Source organism: Pelodiscus sinensis, chromosome 21 (genome assembly GCF_052426305.1).
Source record: "Pelodiscus sinensis isolate ZL-2025 chromosome 21, ASM5242630v1, whole genome shotgun sequence".
In the NCBI taxonomy this organism is placed as follows: Eukaryota; Metazoa; Chordata; order Testudines; family Trionychidae; genus Pelodiscus; species Pelodiscus sinensis.
This window is the reverse complement of record NC_143072.1, coordinates 14727102-14742196: the sequence shown is the minus strand read 5'-3', so window position 1 is coordinate 14742196 and position 15095 is coordinate 14727102. Positions and strand designations below refer to the sequence as shown.

Below are 15095 nucleotides of genomic sequence, written 5' to 3'. Positions count from 1 at the left end.
CCCTTCCCACCCCCCCGCATCCCCCTTCTGTTCTGCAATGTGATTTGTCCTTTTCATATTTGTTCATTTTTTTAAATTGTATCCTTTGGTATATATGGTTGTGACTACTTTCTTCCACTATTTGATCTGAGGAAGTGGGTCTGGCCCACGAAAGCTCATCATCTAATAAACCATCTTGTTAGTCTTTAAAGTGCTACATTGTCCTGCATTTTGCTTCAACTACCCCAGACTAACACGGCTACATTTCTATCACTATACTTTTCATAGTATGTGATGGTAATGATAAAGATAAAAGCTCTTGTATAAATTAGTGAATCTATCCCCCTTCAAGTGCCTTCAAATACCTCTATACAAACAATATTTCTCTGGACTAATATAATATATTGAATTGAAAAACTTAGCTTCAATATAATTGCACGGATAGACCAGTTATATTGCTCCAAACAGCCACTCTGAAGATGAGATTTTAAAGCATGGCTCATAAATATAGGAGCAGAACAAAATAGCTTTTTTTATATAATTAAGCAGTTAGCAGCTAAATTGCATTGTAATTGATTAGAAAATTGCTTTTTTAATGAGATTTAGTCACTAGGAAATGGTTTTTCTTCAATATGCCCATTGTGCATTGGGTCATTTAAAGAGCAAATTGTTTTACTGGCCTCCTATTTAGACATTCTGGATTCAACTTTCCGTAAGAGAAGAAGCACCTTACAATATGAGTCTCAGTGCTGAAGGTAAAATTCTCCTTTCCAGTGCTCAGAGGACCACAGCTACAACCACTGTGTTCATTGTTGCCATACACCAAGCTTCCGGTGAAGGCCATGGAAGATCTGCTCGTTATGGAAGAGCAGGTTATTGGACTACATTTTAATTTTGAAAGAGGATGTGCAAATTCCCCGGGAATTTGCATCTCTTCTTCTGCTTTCGAAAAAACAATTGGATGTTTCAAAAGTGAAAGTTTTTCCCGGGGGGGGGGGAACCTTTTTCAAAAAAACCACTCTTTCTATAAAAAGGAAGTTTATGTGGTTTTTCGAAAAAGGGTTTTTTCCAAAGAACCCCCATCCAGACTATTTCACTTTCGAAAGACCCGCTTTTGAAAAAGCAATTGGAAGAAGATATGCAAATTCCCACAATTTGCATATCCTTTCAAAATTAAAATGTAGTCTACAGGCAGTCCCCGGGTTACGTACAAGATAGGGACTGTAGGTTTGTTCTTAAGTTGAATCTGTATGTAAGTCGGAACTGGCGTCCAGATTCAGACACTGCTGAAACTGACCGCCAGTTCTGACTTACATACAGAATCAACTTAAGAACCCCAGGCGTCCCCAAGTCAGCTGCTGCTGAAACTGATCAGCAGCTGATTCCAGGAAGCCCGGGGCAGAGCAACTCTGCCTGGGGCTTCCTGTAGTCAGCGCTGGTCAGTTTCAGCAGAAGCTGACTTGGGGACGCCTGGGGCAGAGCAGCTGGGGTGCTACTGGACCAACCCAGCAGCACCCCATCTGCTCTGCCCCAGACGTCCTGATTCAGCCGCTGCTGAAACTGACCAGCAGCGGCTGAATCAGGACCTGGGGCAGAGCAGCTGGGGTGCTGCCGGGTTGGTCCAGTAGTGCCCACGGGCGCTGCAGGACCAATCGGCAGCGCCCCAGCTGCTCTGCCCCAGAGTCCAAAACAAAAGCCTGGTCTGCTGGGGGGGGGGAGCACACTAGCTGCGCCCCCCCCCCAGCAGACCAGGGACACGGGGAGCAGAGCTGCAGTGGCAGCGGGGTGCCGCGCCTCTGAGGCTTTGCTCTGGCAAAGCCTCAGAGGCGCGGGGAACCGCCGCTGCTGCCACTCCAGTCAGGGTGCCTGTGGTCTGCTGGGGACCGTCCCCAGCAGACCACAGGCACCCGGACTGAAGCCGCAGCCGCGGGGGGTCCCGCGCCTCTGAGGCTTTGCCAGAGCAAAGCCTCAGAGGCGCGGGGAACCGCCGCGGCTGCGGCTTCAGTCCGGGTGCCTGTGGTCTGCTGGGGACCGTCCCCAGCAGACCACAGGCACCGGGTCTCATGCGGCAGCAGCGGGGGTTCCCGCGCTTCTGAGGCTTTGCTCTGGCAAAGCCTCAGAAGCGCAGGAACCCGCCCGCTGCTGCCGCTTGGGTCCCGGTGCCTGTGGTCTGCTGGGGACGGTCCCCAGCAGACCACAGGCACCGGCACCCAAGTGGCAGCAGCAGCGGTTCCCGCGCTTCCGAGGCTTTGCTCTGGCAAAGCGTCAGAAGCGCGGGAACCCGCCCGGTGCCCCTGGTCTGCTGGAGACGGTCTCCAGCAGACCAGGGGCACCGGAGCAGCTTACGAACGGGGCTTTCTCGCCCCGACTTCCGGGGCGAGAAAGCTCCGTTCGTAAGTGCAGATCCGACGTAAGTCGGATCCGCGTAAGTCGGGGACTGCCTATATATGAAAAGCAACTTCAGATTGAAATCTGTTTAAAGTGGGAGGGGGAAGGTGGGGTTTGGTCCAAAATCCACTGAAAATTAATGGAAAGATGACTTTTGACTTTATTGGGCTTTGGTTCAGACCCTGGGTAAGGAATCAGAGTAGCCTCAAGTCACGACAGGTCAGGTTCTATTTTCCCTATATAGATATATCCCCAATATTGGGGGGGCCAAGAATATGGAAGCATAAAGCTGCAACGCTCCATCTACCCCTCTGAGTGTTCCTTATACACAAGCTGCATAAGGCAGCCATCTTCCAGGGAACAATCAGGGTCTACATTTAATAATAGTGTTACAGTGATGGGAGCAATAGCTGTAGATTTTTATTTTTATTATAAAGGGCCGACTGCTGTACAGATGCCAGTGTGTGGATAGATGGGCTTAGGAGCATTACAACTGTGTGAATATCAGATTTTTCTGTCTGTTGGCAATTCTGAAACTGGAGGGGAAAAACAGTTTGGATTAAACCAAAAATAAATGAATTAATTGAAATGTCATCATTGTAGGTTAAACAGAATGTCTTGTGTTGATCATTTTAAAAGACATTTTATTTTAATAGTTCAGGAAATGAAAAGTCTTGTTCCTTTTTTCCCGTTAAAAATATTTTTATTTTCTTTGTGGGTTTTTTATGGAGAGGGGAGATGTCTGAAATAATCAGATGAAACTGATGTGAATTTACAAAATATTTTGGCCTCAGTGAAACTGCATTTTTTTGGTCAAAATGTTTGAGCCAATTGTCAATACCATCTTTTTCCTATATAGATATACTTCCTTTATTGGGGACCATGATATGGAGGCATAGAGTCTACTCCATCTGTGGATTTTCCTTATATACATGCTACATAAAGCAGCCAACTTGTAGGGAACAATCAGTCTGTATTTTGTAATCAGTGCTACAGCGACTGAAGCATTGGTGTGGATTTTTGGGATGGCTGCAGTATGGATGTGAAAGTTTTTTCCTTTAATGAAAGATCCAGGTGAGTAAATTCTAATCCATAGTGATGAAAGAACCTGCAAAGTTTTAAAGACTCTGATTTGAAGCATAATTGAACTCCATTCGCCTGAAAGAAAGGCTGGAAATCTCATGAACAGACTGACTTGAAATATTTCTGGTTCCAACTGGGCATTTACAAATGACTTTACATATCATTGGCATTTAAAAAACAAGAAGAATCCCTAATATGATAACGATAACTGTTTTTAAAGGTAGCTATTTTAAAGGTGTTCATTGTTGGTCTATTTGCTCACACGGAAGTGAACAATAAAACTTTGTTGACTTTAATAGGATCAATTATTAGACCAATGCTGAGACTTATTGAAAATTCCACCTTGAGAGATCATGGTTTAGTGCATCAATTCTTGATGTTCCAGTAGGAAAAAGAAATGCAAAGACAGTAAGACCAACAACAGACACCTCAACTTTTGATCTAAAAAATAAGGTTCCTTTGTGTTTGGACTCTGCTTAGATCCATTCTAACTGCAGACTATAAAATAGGTTATTTCAATGTCTTCGCTCTGTGCATCCCATAATTAGTGGAGTATGACAGATCTCATACATTAGTGCTATAAATGATCTGAGGGTGGGGTTTAACATATTCCTCCATGTGAATAGAAGTGCAGGATCTAGCCCTGACATTGTAATTTACATTACTTTTCTGTAGGCAGCAGTTAACAAGTTGTTAATATTCTGCAGTCAACACATGGGCATTGTATGTTGTGAATTCTTTTAAGTAATAACCTGTTCTAAGGGGATGCAGCAAGGGAAAAATCTTGCAGGTTAAAGAATCATGGAATCTTGAAATGAATAGGATTTCAAACCACTCAATGTCTCACCCCCTTTTGTAGCCTAATATGTTAATTGTCCCATTTGCCATAAGTTAGCCCCTTCAGGGCAAGTGTGGGCAGCAGACCCCATCAGAAAAACCTCATACAGGGTAGTGTAGACATACCCTGAGAGAGTGGTGCAGCTAGGGCAGTGAATTTAACAACTGCCTGGGACAGTGTGGCTCCCCAGAAGGGAAGGACAGCTCTAACGTGGCTGGAGGGGTAAGCCATGAAGATGAAGCATACCCACTTCTATGGAGCCAAAGATGGGCTGCAGAGTGAGATGCTGGGCCACGAAAAAATGAGGAGAAATGTCAAGCTGGCAGAGTTTATGCCCAGATGCTGTCAAAAGAAGGTGCTTCAAGTGGAAGCAAACTTTCCTGTGACCGCTTTATACATAAACAAGACAATCCATTTTTACTTCCATGGTAATAGTATCTGAGCAAAGAAAAGTGGGAGAAAATATTGTTGTCCCCTCTTACAGACAAGACACTCTAGGGCTAGGCATACATCTAGTCTCTACAATGTTGCAGTAATTAGTATAGTGTAAAAAATTAGAATAGATACTTCGTAGCAATTGTTTGCACAGCTTTCATAACTATTAAAAATACAGTTCAAAAGAAATATGTATTGTCCTGTTCTGTGAAAAGCTGAGATTGAAAGTGTATTGAAACCAAATAATCCTCTGAAAATGCTATAGCATTAAGTGATTTTCAAAATAGTTTGTATTGGGAACAAAGGATTTTGATTAATCTTGATTCTCATAAATAACCTATTATGAAAAACAATGAATGTCGTGTGCAGAACTCCAATTTTTATTGTTCAGTTTCCAAAACATGTATTGATGTGACTTAGCTTTCAACATAAACACTAGTGATTGCAATTAATTGCTGCTACCATAGTAACAGACAAAATTAAAAGGGCAAACTACAAAAGCTAAAATTTTCTGAGTGGTGGATTCTAACTGTATGACAGTGCAGTGTTATAATGTAGATCTGTAAATCAGGTTTAGTTATAGTAATCAGGGTGATGTACTATAAGTTCAGAAATCTACAAATATAATAGTGTGGGCTCTTACACTTTCAAAAGTTGTCATGTCCTTCTTGCTATTTCTCTGGGATTGTGTGGGTATCTCTTTTTTTTTCTTTTTTTTTTCTTTTTTTTTCTTTTTAGCCTCAAGTGCAAATTTTTATGAGTTACTGCACTCTTTTCCAGAGGTTTGAATTCTGAGTTCAGAAACAATGAGGAGTCCTGTGGCACCTCAGGGCCTACACTAAAATTATTTCAAAATAACTTACTTTGAAATAACTCCCAAAATAACTATTTCAAAATAGCGTGTCAAAACCACAGGGAAGCCTCAAAACTAGTCCGAAGCAGGCTCCCTTAATGTGGATGCGTTACCTTGGCTTAGAGCCCCAGGAAACACTGAGGAGCAATTACTCTGAATAAGTCTTGGGAATAGTTATTTCAAAATAGCAGCAGTGGATCGTCCACACTACCTCTATTTTGAAATAACTATTTTGAAATAAGCATTATTCCTAATGGAAAGCAGGAGTTAGTTAAAAATAACCTGCCCCTTATTTCAAAATTAGACTTGGTAGTGTGGATGCTCCACTTGTTTCGAAATGAGGGGAGTTATTTTGAAACAACACCCTAGTGTGGACCAGGGCTCAGACTAACAGATTTATTAGGGCACAAGCTTTCATGGGTAAAAACTACTTCATCAGATGAATTGGAGTGGAAGTTACAGAAGCAGGGGTGTATATAAGGAAGAAGCTGCTTGTATTAATGAAGCTAATCTAGTCAGGGTGGAAGTGGGTCACTCTCAGCATTTGGTGAGGAGATCTGACTAGACAGAGAGGGGAAATGGCCTTTGTAATGCATTAACTATTTGAGATCCTTATTTAATCCTAAATTGATAGTACAGGTTGGATCTCCCTGGTCCTGCACCCTCGGGACCTGAGCTGTCTTGGACCAGAGAGTTTGCCGGACCAGGGGAGGTCAGTGCTACCTTGCTGGCTGCCCTACTCCAGGGCTCCTCTCCTGAGACTCCCTGCCCTGCTGCTGGTTCTGCTAAAGCTGGCCTGGCACGACTCCCCAGCTGCTGCCTGCCTGCTTCCCCAGGGTCTACCAAGGTTCCTGGCAGGGACCACTTGGCTGCTGCAGGTCCCAGTGCTGGAGATGGTTCCCCAGCAGGGGCTGCCCGGCCACTCCGCCCTGTTACTAGGGCTGCCCTGCTCCACTGGGGATTCTGGCCACCTGCCTCCGCCAGCCCCCCTTCAGCTGGGAGTTCCCTGGTGGAGGTTGCCCAGTCACCCCAACCCTGCTGCCACCGGGGGTTTCTCTGGGTTCCTAGCAGAAGCCACTCAGCCTCTGGAAGCTCTACCGTCTGGCCCTGTTGATGTTGGGGTTCCAGGCCAGGGCTAGGGCTCCCCAGATGCTGCCTGACCCACCTGGGACTCCCCAGCCCCTGCATTGCTCCAGCGCTCTTTGGTACAGCAACATCCCTGACCTTGCTGGACCACGGATGTTGCCGGACCAGAGAGTTCTGGATTTGAGGGTGTGACGGACCCAGGCGGGTCTGCACTTACCCCGGGGTAGGGAGCGCCCCCCCCCCAATGACGCCGGGTGGACCGGCAGGCAGCCCAGGAGACGGGGGAGACCTGAACCGGGGGGAAACCCACCCCGGGAAGGAGCGGCCTGCCCCGCGCCGGGGAAGGAGGGGCCAGGAACGGCCGCGGCAGGTGGGCGGGGAGCCCGAACGGCGCACCGCTCAAACAGAGCCGCGCAAGGCCAGCGTGGGGGTGGCACGCCCCGGCCTTGACGGCAGGGTGCGTCGGGACGCCCGGGGGGCGGAGTTGACGTTCCCGGCGTCCTTGCCCGGGCCGCTTGAAAAGCGGCCGGGCAGAACAGCAAGGGGCGGCACTCGGAGCCGCCGCCGACCCTGCTACCAGGTGGAGACCCCCCCCCCCCGTTGGAGGAGAGGAAGGCCAGCCCCCAAACCCTCACGACGGCAGCTGGACGGGACCGACGCTTCAGGCAGGGTAAGCGCCCCTGGCGGACACGCCGACGGGGCTAAGGGGAGCAGGGAGTGGAAGGAGCCCGGGGCGGGGTCCTTTTGGCGCCCGTGGACAGGTGCGTTACGGGGATAGTCCCTACCTGTCGTGGGAGGAACATCCCCGTTGTTCCCCCCCACTTAGGGCCCCGGGCTGGGACCCGGTGGAGAGGGTGGGCCTGGGTCCCCCACGTCCCACTCCCTGCAACGAACCTCTGACCTCCGCACCCCCCCCTCCCGTCAGGGGTACGAACAACTCGAGGTACAGTGGATGACGGGAACTGTGCCATAAGACCCTAAGTAACCGAAACCCCCCCCCCTCCTTTCGCCCCGGCAAGGACCTTGTCTCCGTACAGGCCGCTGGGGGCGGCCCCGTCCCCTTGCCCATAGCACCCGTTCGGATTAGGACCCCGGGGCCTCCAGAGGAGAGCGGGGTAACGAGTCCGCTGAACCCTGGGCCGGACTCCTGGCCGGGTGATCGCACTCGAACCGCAGGCCATAGCACAGGGAACTATAAACGGCGGGTCCGCTGAATCCCTCCTCCCCCACCAGGAGGGGGCGTTTGCACCCACACAAGCCGTCACAGAGGGGTTCAACCTATATTGAATTTGCAAATCTTCACACCAAATGCTGTGAATGACCCACTTCCACTCTGACTTGATTAGCAACTTCTTCCTTGTATAGATTCCTGCTTCTGTAACTTCCACTCTCATTCATCTGATGAAGTGTGTTTTACCCTCAAAAACTTATGCCCTAATAAATCTATAATCTGTAATCTCTAAAGTGCCAGAGGACCCTTAGTTGTTTTTGCAGATACAGGCTAACATGTCCACCCCTCCGAGTTCAGATAGCCCATGATGACTTTTTGGTTCAGCTTAGTTCAAAACAAAGACCCCCTTTTTGGAAAAGCGGAGTAAGGAACAGAAGAAGCCTTCAGAAGAAGGCATCAAGCGAGCTTTCATGGCTGTATGTGACAGTTGAAGACAAACCCAGGACCTTCATCTCATTCTGCAGGTACTTCTCCATCCTATTGCTGCATCCACTTCAAGTATTTTGAAATCAAGGGAATTATAGCTCAAGCAGAGGCTAGCAAGACTACAGGGCACTCACTTACCGCTAACCATCAGGGCCTTGTAAACTAGAACAAAACTAAGCTGTCGCTCTAAGCAAAAATAGATAGCGATGAGACCGCTCTTCAAGAATGTGTTTGAGGCTGGGCTTAAAGGCAACTAACTTGTAGCTTAGTCACTTTGAATATCAGGACAATCCCCTGAGATGCTGAGCATATATAACTCATGCTGCTATCAATGGAATTACCAGTGCTCTGGATCACACTGATACTCCTTCTTGTAATTGGCAAAATCATTTTGGGTCCCTTGCTACTAAAAGTCAGCTACTGCTATGAAATATAAAGCCCAGGGTTTGAATTTACCGTATACCCTGTACATGAACCAGAGCTTTAACTGACACACACACATAACTCAGCGAGGATTCAATTGTGCATTCCTAGAAAAGCCAGGGAAAGTTTGTGAGTGACCAGAAGAAATGTGATGCATGAGAATGTGATAAAATAAAATAACATCCAGGTGCACAATTTTTAGCAACAGTGAGAAGCCAATTCCTTCAAGATGCCCGAAATAGATCATATTTTAAGTATCTGTACTTAAAATCAATATTATATAAGAAATGCAAGATTTCAGTGGGAGTTCTGAATGCACTTGAAATGTAGGCTGCAGTTCTTGATGTGCACAACACCAGAGCAGATGTTCATGGGTTACAACTCATTGTGAATAATTCATTTTACGTTTGCTTCCTGATTGCAGGGAACCAAGATGATTTAGCTGTTTCAGCTGAGGTTATGATGGGAAAAGATTTGAGATGGGTTGGCTACCAAAGGTTGGGTGTGCAGTCATTTTTCATCAGCGTGTCTTTGCCAGCCTGTGAAACTCTCCAGGCTGTTGCAGTGTCCTTTGAGATGTTCACGGATTATTGCCAGAAGTAATATGTCCCATGAGATAGTGGGAAGGTTAGGAGAGGTGACTGAAGTTTTTAGTGACAGCAAAAAGAAGCTGGTTTCTACAAAATGGCCCAAATTTGGTCCTAGTTGTACTTAAATTACCCCAAAATAATTACAGGTTGAACCTATCTAGTCCAGCACCCTTGGGATGTGACTGATGCTGAACCAGAAACTTTGCCAGACCACAGGAGGTCAATATTGTCTAGAAGCTTTACCAACACTTCCACTGCTTATTGGGCTCTTTGAAGACATTTAAAAGTAAATTGGCACGAAGTAATAACACAGAACACTGAGAGCCAGCACTGGTGGCTGTAAATGACTGCAGGAAACTTGGCCACACCCATGATAAGTGGACATCTGGCTCACTAAAATCATGCCAGACCACAGATGTGCCAGACTGGAACATGACAGGTTAGAGAGGCTCAACCTGTAGTAATGAGCATTGAAGATAAAACAGGAATCTACATGATTTCTGCTTATTGATTTGTTAGGCTAAATTAATATATCGTGGGTGCAAGGAATGTTGCTTACAATTTATTCTCTGCTCAGACTTGGCTAAGGATATATTTGAAATCAGGTGTCTGGATCATCTGTTCTCGTAAAGCTTCAGGGGGCTAGCCGAGTTAGTCTGTTAGGGTATGTCTACACTGCCACCCTAGTTCGAACTAGAGTGGCTAATGTATGCATTCGAAGTTGCAAATGAAATCCCGGGCTTCATTTGCATCTTGCCGGGTGCTGCCATTTTTAAATCCCCCTTTAGTGCGGACTCCATGCCCGCGGCTACACGCGGCACGGAGAAGGTAGTTCGAATTAGGCTCTCTAATTCAAACTACCATTACTCCTCATGGGTCATCTGAAGAAGTGGGCTGTGCCCACAAGATCTCATGAAACCATCTACATGTTTTGTTAGTCTATAAAGTGCTACCAGACTATTTGTTGTTTTTGTTCTTATGAAGCAATTCAGCCCTAATAGAATCAATAGCACTCCTCCTATGTACATCACACAGGGATGCTACTCTCAGTAAGGCCACATCTTGGCTGTGATTGTTTCCCATCTTTAGCATGTGCATAGTATGTTGGTTTTAGATAAGGATTTTTTTTTAATTTTTTTCAAACAGCCCAGCTCTCATCATAATTGTATTTTGCTACCTTTATGCAAATTGGGAAGACAGTGGAGAAGAGCAAACAATTTCAGTGACCAAGGCATCATGGTCACTCAGATTTAGGTTTAATGAAGCTGTGACGTAGTGGGGGCGTCCTGTCTGCTCTATAACCCAGTGTGGTGTGGTGGTGCCTTGCTGGTTGCTGGCCTTGGGCAGTGGGTGACCTCCACTAGTGGCTACTTGTAGCACAGCCCAACAAGACAGCAGATGAGTCACTAGGCAAGGGTCTCTCAACCTGTCGGACAGGTTGCCTGCCAGGGAGAGAGACAAAGAGAAGAAGGCAGAGACCAACCCCTGTCTGGGGGAACAGGGCTGGAGGAGCGAGTCAGTTTCTGTCTGGTATCATGGAGGAAGCAGCCTAAGCAAGGGGTTGGGATTTAGGGGCCCAGTCTCCCCCATCTCAAGGGGGGCTGAGGCATCCTACGCCTGCCCCGTAACCAGATTACATCTATGCTGTGCTGTATCCTGGAGGAGCAATAAGCTCCCTCTTTTCTACTGGCTGGTGGAGTCTGTTCGTGCCATTACGGTGGTGCAGGAGTCGGGGTAACCCTGACGTGCCATTACAGAAGCATTTAGCCAATATCTGGGGTCTTGCAAGTTTCCAAGAGGAGGAGAAAATGAGCCAGGAATTGCTTTGGTTCAAGCCTGTTTATTAACAGTGAATGCACCGTGAATGAACACAGTAAAAATTAATCAGCAGCAGCCAGTTTCTTTGCTCGGTGTTCCAAGCCTGTTTGAACCACTATTGAATGCAGAAAGCTCTTTCTTTAGGCTTTTTCATAGACACATACAAAGCACTTGTGCTGCCTGGCTGGTGTTTGCTGCTGCTGTTCTGTCAGCTTCTCTGGGGTTTTTACTGCTTCTCTCCACACACCAGTACAGCTTACTAAACTAGAACCCGTGCCCCCTGCATTTCCATTCAGTCTGACTCTTCAATTGACTTCAGCTTGAATTGTGAGCACTTTAGTAATCAGATCTCTTTGTAGCACCTGTAATATTCTAGAGGGCATAGCTTTTTTTTTTTTAATGTTGTTGACCTCTGGAGAGTGGCAGGATATGGCAGGGTATATGCGCTGTGCTAAGAGGAACAATTGTAAAATGTACTTTTAAACTTCCTTTAATTAATTTAATTGGCAATTTCCCCATATCTGATACTCTAGGGAGAAAATGAGGGTCAAAGGTTGAGCTGACTTGATCTAGTAGAACTCCTGTTTTCACAGAAAGGCAAGGCACTTAGTTGTTATTGCATCTGTTTTAGTCTATCCCCAATTAATTTTGTCATGCTTTGCCAGCTATCAGAGCTTAGTCAGTGAGTCCAGAAATTGTAATGTTGTCTGCTTTAAGAAAACTGACCCATGAAACACATTGTGTTCAAGCTTAGCAACTAAATCCTTTGCCTGTGTAAATGGATGCAGCATCATTGACTTCAGGTGAGTGGTGTCTATTCATGCCAGCAGAGGATTTGCCTTTTTTATCTTCAAAGATTAAAAAAAAATTCCTAAAGCAAATTAAAGTGCTAAGGGAAGGCCATGGTTTGACAGCCAAAACAAACAAAAGGAAATATTTCTTCACACATTGTGCAGTCAACCTGTTCAACTCCTTGACAGAGGATGTTGTACGAAGGCTTCTGCTCTCCACCACTTTTCTGGATAAACTCTTCTTCCAGGGCCTGGAGCCTCAAGATTTTTTGATCCCCACCAGGTTTCCTCTTTTCCCTTTCTCATGCCTACAGAATGACTGTAAGCTTCCTCTCTGCAGCCCTTTTCTGCCATCAGCTTCCTGACATTACACTAGTCCAAGCTTGTTTCTTCTCAGCTGGACTCCATCGTCCTTCAGTGGTTGCTTAGATCATCTAACTCCCCTGAGGATTGACCTGTCTGGTTAATGAACCCTAGTCCAATGTGAACACCCCATCACAAATTCAATGAACGGGCATCAGATAAATACCATAAATTGTTAGGTACTACTGATGGAGGCCTGTTGAACCTATGACTCAGAGACAAGACACTAAGAAACTTGTTAACAATCCTGTGAGCCATCTCTTTGTTTTCATTACAAAAAAAAAAAAAAATTCAGTCAGAAGTAGATGTAGTGAAGTGTTTCTTTGATCCAAGGTCTTTTAGCTTTGCAGTGATATTGACAGAAGAGCAGAGTGTTCCACTTCCTAAAACAACTCAACAGCATTGAAAGTTATATGACAAATGATATCATCTGAAATGGAACTTCAGAGCTTCCAATTTCAGCTCCCCTCTTTTCACTAGCCCTTTGTTACACTTATAATGGGGAGGAAAATAATGCCCCTAAAGCTATTTCGCCCATGAGTGGCAGCCAATGCAGCAACGTTCACAATTACAATATTCATAAGTAAATTTTCATGATAATTAACAAAGACAATTGTCATCTTTTGTTCTGATTACCTACAGATATGTTAAAAGTAAGGTTGCATAATTAATTTCCAAATGTAAGGTTCCTTGGAAATCCATCGAGGTTATTTTAGGGAGCTTGTTCAAGGGAGTCATCACCATAATAAACATTACCTGTCACTTCTCAGCTTATGAATTCATTATTATGGGAAAGGAAAAAATACAGCTTGAGCAGAAAGTGAAAGATAAAGCCATAGAATTATTAATAAGAAAAATACAAATCGACAGGAACGTGATGTGCTTCCTTGCCAATTTAGGGGATTTGTCTCTCTAAAATTACATTTCTTTTTTTAATGTAAATTATTAGAAGCTAGTTAGGTGTTTGGAAGTTCCTGCTCATCCAGACTATAAGGGGAGAATGGGCAAAGAGGGATGCTCGTAAGATGTCCAATACTTGTCCTGCTAACTTTTCTATATGGTCAAATGGATCACAGAGTTTCTGTATCTCCTGAAAAATGTGCTGCATATTAATGTGCCTAGTCCTTTCCTGACTGAGAATTATGCAAGGTGATAAGCTCCTGGAGGTAAGGACTGCTGTCTTTTGCTCTTTAGAAAAGCAAACGGGGAGCAGTGGGGCCAAAAAATCTAAGTGAATTCAAGACTGAGCTTGGTACAGTTATAGAGGGGGTGGTAGGATGAGATTGCATGTGATAGTAGTTGCAGATCAGCTACATGCCAGCAGCACATTTCTCCAATGGCTGGGAATGGTACACTAGATGGGGGGGAGGGGTCTAAGTTATTACAGAGAATTCTTTCCCAAGTGTTTTGCCCACATGCTCAGGGTGCAACCGAGGGTGTAGCTAGACTACGGAGGGGTTTGGATTTTTTGGTCTTTTTTTCAAAAAAACTTCACCTTCTAGACTGCCATCACTTTCTCTTGAAATTAAACCAAAAGAACGTGGCAGTTTTTTCAATACTGGTAAACCTACTTTTATGAGGAAGAACGCTTTTTTTCGAAAGAGCTCTTCCGAAAAAAGGCGTTCTTGAACGCAAACAGGGCTTTTTCAGAAGAGAGCGTCCAGATTGCCTGGGTGCTCTTTCGAAAAAGCGGATCGCTTTTTTTGAAACTCCTGTGGCTGTCTAGATCTCTTTCAAAAGAGGCTTGTAGTCTAAACATACCCTGAGTGGAAGAAATTTGCCCTAGGTTAGATTGACAGAGACCTTGCAGGAGGGTTCACCTTCCTCTACAGCATGGGTCATGGGTCAGTTGCCATTTTAAACTAGTGTCGGTGGTGGACTTTCTGCAACATGAAGTCTTTAAACCAGTGAGGGGCATCCTAGGCTGGTGAGTGGGTCGCACAAAGGGCCCTTTTTCATCGTAGTGGGCTGCAAGATTCTCCTAACTGAGACGGTCTCCCGGGATAGGGTAGTTTCGCTCTCTGCACTGGCATACTCTGCACTAGTTAGGCCTCAGCTGGAGTACTGTGTCCAGTTCTGGGCGCCACATTTCGAGAAAGATGTGGAGAAATTGGAAAGGGTACAGAGAAGAGCGACAAGAATGATTAAAGGTTTAGAGAACATGACCTATGAAGCCAGGCTTCATGAACTGGGCTTGTTTAGTTTGGAAAAAAGAAGATTAAGGGGGGACATGATAGCGGTTTTCAAATATCTAAAAGGGTGTCACAAGGAGGAAGGAGAAAATTTGTTCCTCTTGGTTTCTGAGGACAGGACAAGGAGTAATGGGCTTGAAGTGCAGCAGGGGAGGTTTAGATTGGACATTAGGAAAAAATTCCTAACTGTCAGGGTGGTCAAATATTGGAATAAATTGCCAAGGGAGGTGGTGGAATCTCCCTCTCTGGAGATATTTAAGAACAGGTTAGATAGACATCTGTCAGGGATGGTGTAGACGGAGCTTGGTCCTGCCTTGAGGGCGGGGGGCTGGACTCGATGACCTCTTGAGGTCCCTTCCAGTCCTATGATTCTATACCTAGAATGTGCAAGGTGGGCTGACTGAACAGTAGCAGCGCTGTGATTGGCTGCAGCAGGAGTACACAGCTTTTACAGTCAATGTGGTGCGCAATCAGCACGCACCTCACGTCACAGGCCCTTGCTTTGTGTGTGTCACTTTGGTAATCCCAGTAGGATTACCTGCATGGAAGGTAACTAGCCAAATCTGGCATCCTTGTTCATGGGTAATGGTAAACAAAAT

At 45.7% G+C, this 15095-nt stretch overlaps 1 long non-coding RNA gene across 2 annotated transcripts in view; it reads left to right on the top strand.

Moving 5' to 3' along the window:
* The first annotated feature begins 7049 nt into the window (after positions 1 to 7049).
* The window catches only part of LOC142819266 (uncharacterized), a 48590-nt gene continuing 40544 nt past the window's right edge, over positions 7050 to 15095 (top strand). The window contains exon 1 of one of the 2 annotated variants that reach the window (XR_016347680.1): positions 7050 to 7332. This is a non-coding gene — a long non-coding RNA (uncharacterized LOC142819266). Of the gene's footprint in view, positions 7333 to 7757; positions 8358 to 15095 lie in introns of those variants that run through there. The other variant, XR_012897094.2, reaches the window with a different exon arrangement.